This window comes from Leucopleurus acutus (genome assembly GCF_964270905.1).
Source record: "Leucopleurus acutus genome assembly, chromosome: 6".
Taxonomy (NCBI): Eukaryota; Metazoa; Chordata; class Mammalia; order Artiodactyla; family Delphinidae; genus Leucopleurus; species Leucopleurus acutus.
Genome location: NC_139149.1, coordinates 68,699,563 through 68,707,948, shown reverse-complemented (window position 1 = coordinate 68,707,948; position 8,386 = coordinate 68,699,563).

Below are 8,386 nucleotides of genomic sequence, written 5' to 3'. Positions count from 1 at the left end.
ACCATGAAAATAAAATTAACTTCTGTTAAGAATTCTGTTAATAAGTCCAGTTCCTTTCTGAAGGAACAATAGTTGTCTTTATAAAATAATTCAAAATGATCTCTTCCAAGAGTTTCTAATTATTTATCATTTATATTATTTATATTCTAATTATATATTATTTATTGCATAAATAAAATAATTCTAGTTTTGATTACAGACATATTAAAACCCTTTACAGTCAAGTTTGGGTAAGTGTCAAAGCTGAGTAATGAGTACATGAGAGGTCATTATACTCTTTATTCTTTTTATGTTTGAAACAATTTGTAACAAAAGGTTAAAATAAAAAAATCTTCCCACTAAAGGTAGGAACACCTCTTGAAATAAAAGAGACATAAAAGAAAAAGAAATCTTTCACATAAATTAATCTGTCTCCCATGGAGGGAAGAAAAAAAAAACCCCTTAATCTTAATTTTTTGTTTTTGGTTTTTTTTTGCGGTACGCGCGCCTCTCACTGTTGTGGGCCTCTCCCGCTGCGGAGCACAGTCGCCATGGCTCACAGGCCTAGCCGCTCCGCGGCATGTGGGATCTTCCCGGACAGGGACATGAACCCGCGTCCCCTGCATCGGCAGGCGGACTCTCAACCACTGCACCACCATGGAAGCCCAATCTTAGTTTTTTGATTATCTTTTTCACATGATCTCATTCCACAAAGAATTTAAGCCACCTCACCTAACTCTGATAATTGTAGTCAAGTCCACTGTTTTGTGTCAAACAGTTATTTAATGTTAAATGATGGTGGTGGTATTTACTATATATTTACTTTTTGCCTACCTGAAAAAGCAATAGCAGTATGAAACTTAAGGCATATCGTACAGTGTAAAGGGAGAAGTTGCCACCAGGCATCGAGGTCAAGAGAGGGGACATTTCACTAACAAGAGTACCTTGTCAACATTCAAAGACATATAAATGTCTAGGTATTTGAAAACCTAACCAATACTGGATTTTCTTAGAATTTATTGCTTTTTGCATTTTTGTGATCCTTTCATATATCCTATGTCCCTTTCTTCTTCATGTTAAGTTTTACTTGTTATAAGTCCAGTATGAATAGAGTGTACCAGCAACAGATTTCCAAATGTGCTTCTTTATACAAAGCAGCTTTGAAAGCTGAAAAGCTGGCTGGCTCTGCTTTAGCACCAGACTTCTGAGACTAAATTTACAATTTTTCTGCAGTCATCCTGAGGCAGACTAACTATGGCTCATGTAATGTGCAGAAGCCATAGAATCCCTTTAAGTACTGTATGTTTCATTAAGGAGGCAGCCAACCCTGAATTATACATAGCAGAAAGAGAAAGGGCTACGTAGGCAAATGATAACTTGCAAGTAATTCAAAAATTTAGTGCTAAATAGCAGTTTCCTTTGCACTAAACTGTTTAGTCAAGGTATTCAATTGAAAATAAAACAACTTGGGTTGCGTGCTTTCGGTTCTCCTTCCTACCTTCTGTTGGAGGTGACAAAGGTCTGGCAGCCAGACGGAGGCAGATAAAGAGGGAACTTGAGTAATCTAACTATGGTGGGATATTTTGTCCTGATAGCATGTAGATTACAAAGTCTACCCTATCACTTCTGTGGAAAGATTTCCATAGAGTCGGTTTTAATGCATTGAACTGATCAGGAAAGAGATACTTTTTGCATCTTTGGATGATGGTCTAAAATTTTGTTTTTCAACATTTATGTCAGGTTAAACCTGGACATTTAACACATGATTACTTTGGGTATACAATTGCCCTTACTGTACCTTTTTGGATGGACGCATTACAATCCAGAATGGTTCTGAATCTTGTGTCCATGGGTCTTTATATTGGCTTTAGTGAGACAATGAACACTTTAAAATTGCACTAAAATTTTGTATATTTTTATGGATAGGATGCCTAGTTTTACTAGACTTATATAAGGTCCATGAGCCAAAGCTAATTAGGAGCCTTAGTTAGAACCAAGAATTAATTTGGCCTATAAAGACCAACATGTAAGGAAAAAATGATTGCAGCTTTGCTTTTGTTTCTGCTTCAACTCCTTGGGGGAAATGAGTAAAGATGAGTTGTTCGCTTCATTCCTTTCTTCTGATTCAATTCATGAGCTTTAAGTCTATCACACCCTCTCTTAAAACAAGAGCGTGAGCTAGGCTAACTTTGTTATTTCCAGAACTGATTGACTACCAACCTTCCCTTCTGGTGTTTGGAAGTACTGTAGTTTGTAAACTAGTGGTTGCATTTTTAGCTAATCTATTACATAACAGAATGACTACCATTTTTAAATCTAATATATTAGATAACATAAATATTTTTTATTTAAATCGACTTACAAATATCAAACCATTCTATAATTAAAAGCTGACACAAGAAATTATTTATACGTATATGCTAAAGTTTGTGGGGTTTTTTGTTTTTTTTTTTTCCGGTACGCGGTCCTCTCACTGTTGTAGCCTCTCCCGTTGCAGAGCACAGGCTCCGGACACGCAGGCTCAGTGGCCATGGCTCACGGGCCCAGCCGTTCCGCGGCATGTGGGATCTTCCCAGACCGGGGCCCGAACCCGTGTCCCCTGCATCGGCAGGTGGACTCTCAACCACTGCGCCACCAGGGAAGCCTTAAAATTTGTTTTAACATGCTCCTAATATTGTAAATGTGGAATCTATGATATGAAATAATTTAAAAATTTGATACTAGCTGGGAAACATGGCTTTCCTCTCTTCACAAACTGAAAGTTAACTGTTCATCCTATCATTTCAAATACAGCACAAATAAAGACCATTGGGAATGGGAGAAATACACAAAGTAATTGTGGAAAGTTTGAATAAATTCTGATTCTAAAGTTTTGTTGGGTAAAGAGTAACCAGTTGAACGAATTAGAAATAATGGAAGAAATGGTAAAAATGTAACATGCAAATAATCTGGGTGGGACAGTGAATGTTCATAGTTTTAAAGCAGAGAAACAGTAGCAGTTTTGTATGATGGTGGTTAAGTAACACTGGATTTGAATTTAAGTGGGAATAGAAAGTTGAATTTAAGTATCAGTGAACACTTGACTTATTGTAAACATTTAGACTTCAGTGATGTTTTAATGGAGGGAAATCATCTTATAATGCGTTTATAATATTTTAGCATAATGTATATTTTATAATAAGAAATTATTTAGTGTCCCTAACATTTGCACATAATCAACACTTAGAAGCTTAATGATTATGCTGTGTGTCTAACATGAAATAGAGAAAATGTCATTTTCAAAAATTATTACTTTGAAATAGAATTTGTCAAGCAAAGCAATGTTAATATAATTAGGTAGGTTTTAAAATTTTTTTGGTTAAGTGCTAAAATACAGAGTTAGCTATATTGTTCCCTAACCACTACTCTCAACTCCTTTGCCACTCTCTCTCTCCATGGCACTCAACTAAAAAAAAGAAAAATCTACAACCCTCCATCTCTTTTGTGCCATGTACCAATGTAGAAAATCACACAACTGGGCAGACTGAGGCAGTAATAATAATCACCATAATAGTAGTAACAACAAATATTTATACTCACTGAATTACACAAGGTACAGTCCTAAAAATTACCCCATACATTCCTCAAACAATCCAGTGAGGTAAGTACAATCATTTCCATTTAAGGTGAAAATCTGAGGTTTAGAGTGCTTTGGTCACATATCCAATGTCGACTGTACGTGGCAAAACCAGGATTCAGACCCTGTCAGTCTGACCCCAGAGCCTAGGCTTTTTTCTGTTAGACATTTAAATATATGACATCAAACTCAAATGAACATTCAACAGTTTCTGACACATCATCTCCTGTTTAGGCTGATGCACTATTTCTAATTTATTGAGAAAATACAAGATATGAGAAAACTTTCTGATCTTCCACAAACCAATTCTATTGACCTACATCAGTGTACACATCAAGTGGTTAATAGCCTGAGCTCCTCCCCTTACCAGTTGTGACCTTAGGTACAACTTCCTCATCTTTTTAATAGGAATGATATAGTGTTCCTATTTCAGAGTTTGTTATGAAGATAAAAACACATTAATACATGTAAGACACTTGGAACAGAGCATGACACATTGCAAGTACTCAACAAATGTTAGCAAGTATCATTATCCTGTCTTTTCCCGAAACACCTGGTCAACATTAGTTTGGCTGTTTATCATCAGCTTCCCCTTCATCTCTTTCCTTCCTGTTCTGTCAAGGCTTCTGTACCTTTGATTATGCTTTCTCTCTGTACTGAGTTATAATTCTCTCCCTCTCTACAGGATAATCTGACAACTACTACTGAAAATAGATGAAGAACCCTCCCTTGACCCCTCCAGCTATTGCCCTAGTCTCTGGTTCCCTTCACACTCCTGTTCAGTCTTATTTGCTGACTACTCTTCTTGTATCTGATTCCTAAAATTCAGAGTTCTTCAGGGCTTTGGACTAGGCCCTAGTTTCCTTTTTAAAATACTCTCTCCTGTGGGCTTCCCTGGTGGCGCAGTGGTTGAGAGTCCGCCTGCCGATGCAGGGGACACGGGTTCGGGCCCCGGTCCGGGAAGATCCCACATGCCAAGAGCGGCTGAGCCCGTGAGCCATGGCCGCTGAGCCTGCGCGTCCGGAGCCTGCGCGTCCGGAGCCTGCGCGTCCGGAGCCTGTGCTCCGCAACGGGAGAGACCACAACAGTGAGAGGCCTGCGTACCACCAAAAAAAAAAAAAAAAAAAAAATACTCTCCAAAACTGATCTCATCTATTGCCATGATTCCAAATACCACCCACGTTCTGATGATCCTAAATTTACATCTCTAGTCTAGAGCTCTCCTTGGAGGTCCAGTTCAGTATGTTCAACATCCTTCCCAATTTTTGAAAAACTGTTCATCTTTAAGGTAGACTAAATGTAAAATATAAATGGATTTTATGTTCAGCTGGAAGTTGGTTATCATCGTAGGCTTAGCCTGTATTGTAACTCAAGTTTTGTTCTACCATTGTTTTTACCAATTTTACATGTAGCATTCTAATATTTTAAAAATACTTAAGACCAAACTCCAAAGATCAACCAATAAGTGTATGTATACACTGATACGTCATCTACTATTTAGGTATAAGTCTAAGCACAATAAATTTCTTTAGAAAGACCCCAAAACTCACAAGTCCTTTGTACTGAGAAAAGAACCAAGAAAGTTTAAAACCAATCATAAACTGAAATTGTTCATTACATTAGAGTTTTTCCACAGAAAAAACTGAAGTTCTTTGAGTGAATTTAAAAGGAAAGATAAATCTATCTTCAGTTTGCAGAACAGAAGCGAATAAACATGTGTGAAGTGCATTATCAAGATCTGGCAGGCTGTAAGATGAATTTCATTGGATGTGAATGGTCAAGATCAAGGCTGTAATGAATTTTTCATTGTTTTCTTTTTGAACTTTTTGGATCAGTTCTATTTCTGGCATGTCTTCTGCTGACTACTGGAGACATCTTATGTTTCATTTAGACCTGTCTTGGTTACTCCTTTGCAATACCAAGTTGCAATCTCTGGCTAAGCCTTAACTCCTTATTCATTTACTACAGATACTGGGATACTGTTGCTCCATCTTTTCCCTATTCATTTTCTTAATCATTTTTAGTTGAGTAAATTTTCATACCCTGTGGTCTTTGGATATGTAGGAGAACAGAAGTTTAAGTATGGATTTAGCATATATCTTACTGTCTATCCTTTTTATGACCACAGTTAAACCACAGTGAAATCTCCTATTATCCTTTTCCACAGTTCTTCACCCAAAGTCGGTTCCTCTGTCTTTGGTATGGTCCAAATATATGCAGTCTTTATTTATTTATTTATTCATTTATTTTTGGCTGCATTGGGTCTTCATTTCTGTGCGTGGGCTTTCTCTAGTCGCCGCAAGTGGGGGCTACTCTCCGTTGCGGTGTGTGGGCTTCTCACTGCAGTGGCTTCTCTTGTTGCTGAGCACAGGCTCTAGTTGCGCAGACTTCAGTAGTTGTCGCACGTGGACTCAGTAGCTGTGGCTCACGGGCTCTAGAGTGCAGAATCAGTAGTTGTGGCGCATGGGCTTAGTTGCTCTGTGGCATGTGGGATCTTCCCAGACCAGGGATCAAACCCATGTCCCCTGCATTGGCAGGTGGATTCTTAACCACTGCACCACCAGGGAAGTCCATGCAGTCTTTAAAACAATTTAAAAAGTAAAAATTCCTTGCAACACTCCATTAATTTCTTGTTTACATATGCCTGATTGTTTTCCCCACAGCCTGACTCATTTTTTGCTTTCTGCACTCAATTTTGTCAGAAGGTAGCAGTTTCACAATAGGAAGGGATGGAAGACAGACAAAACCAATATATGTCTACTATGATATTTCTAGGCTATTTCTCAGAGAAATTTCATCATACTTTTCTAGTCATACATAGCTACCTGGTTTGAAGTCTGATGTGAGGAAAAATGTTGCATTTGTCTTTAAGAATTAGTGGAGAGAAAGAGGAAAAAAAATAAGTGGAACATTAACTTTGTCAGGAGATATCCTAATCAAAGGGCTTTACCCTAAGAACCCAGGAAGAAGCTCTTCCTCAATTTTTCTTTCTTTTTGTCTTCAATAGGGAAGGGACAGAAGGCTGGGTGATTTAAAAAGGCAAACTGAAATATACTTCATGATTAGCAAAAAGTGTTACAGAAATAATTCCCATTCTAGTTTCTGGAGGAGGCAAAGCTAAAGAAAACCACCTAAAAGACTGGTGTACCAATCTGGGAAAAATATGGCAGAGTCTAGCTGTTAACTGAAGAAACTTTAATGAAGGGACTGTTTATGAAGGTCTGGGCAGAGTTAAGGAACTCTAGCAGAAACTACAGAATCATGTTCACTGATGCATGCCAAATTTATGCCATCCAACTTGTTGTCAGTTACATCACAGTGGTTAAGAATATGCATGAACTTTGGAGTTAGACTGATAAAGAATCTAGTACCAGATTTATCACATTCTATGAGTGTGACCTTCAGTAGTTAAAAACAAAAAAACTTTCTGTATTTCAGTTTCCTCACCTATAAAATGAGGATAATAATAGCTCAAAGTATTGCTGAGAGAGGTGATGAGAAAATGTAACTCAAATAGTAGCACCTGACACAGTACAAAATCACTTAGTCAATATTAAATCTGATTATTACTCCTTGTTTTATTCCTAGTAGTGATACTATAATGTTGACCTCAAAAACTGTTATCATTTAGTATAAGGTTGGGCTGTGAGTAATTTTTTAAAGAAGTCCCAGATAAAAGAAGCTTAAATAAAACTTTCTCTTTCAAACAAAATCCAGATGTAGAAAGGGCAGGTTTAGTATGGTAGTTCTGCTCTAAGAAGCCCACTTGTACCTTCTATTTCTATGTTCTGCCATCCTTAGTGAGTGGCCATTGTCTTCATGGCCTAAGATAGTGGTCATTGCATCCTTGTTTCATGTGGAAGAACGAAGTAAGAAGGGAAGACTGGCAAAAAGAGATCACAGCAGTCTCTTAAGGAAGGTTCCTGAAAGCTTACAACCTAATGGCCAGAACATTAGTCATATGGCCATACTAGGCTGCAAGGGAGACTGGGAGATGTAGTCTTTATTCTAAGGAAGAAAGAGAAATATACTGAAGGATAATTAGGAATCCTTGTCACAGTCAGCAACTATTTCAAATTTTCTTTATTAACCTCAAATGCCCAAGAGTTACCTTTAGTTCTCCCATTTTTTTTTGGATATTTCTTCTTCTCCATTGAATTTTTTTCTCCTGCTTTAGCAATCATAGGCCTACATATTTTCTGTTCTACCTCCAGCTTTATTTCCCATTGTTTCTTTCATGTACGTAATGAGCATTCCTATTATTTTCCTGCACTTTTTAAAAATCATTTTGCATTTATTAAAGTTGCACCTTCTGCTTAGAGTGTCCTTTTCTCTAAGTTTTTTTTTTTTTTTTTTCCGGTACGCGGGCCTTTCACTGCTGTGGCCTCTCCCGTTGCGGAGTAACAGGCTCCGGACGCTCAGGCTCAGCGGCCATGGCGGACGCGCCTAGCCGCTCCGCGGCATGTGGGATCTTCCCGGACTGGGGCACGAACCCGTGTCCCTTGCATCGGCAGGCGGACTCTCAACCACTACGCCACCAGGGAAACCCTTTTTCTATAAGTTTTTAAGTCCAAGACTTACTTCTCGTTCAAAGCCCAAATGTAAGTTTTAGAATAACTCTTAGGAACTTCAGGAACTTCAGGTTGGAACTCTTCTCCCTAGGTTTCCCTTGTAGCCCTGTATCTCAGGCCTTATGTATATTTCTATTCTCACCGAGAATGTGAGCTCAAGGAGATTAAAATCTATATCTTATACAGCTTTATATCTCCTCCTAGAACAACAGCAATTTGC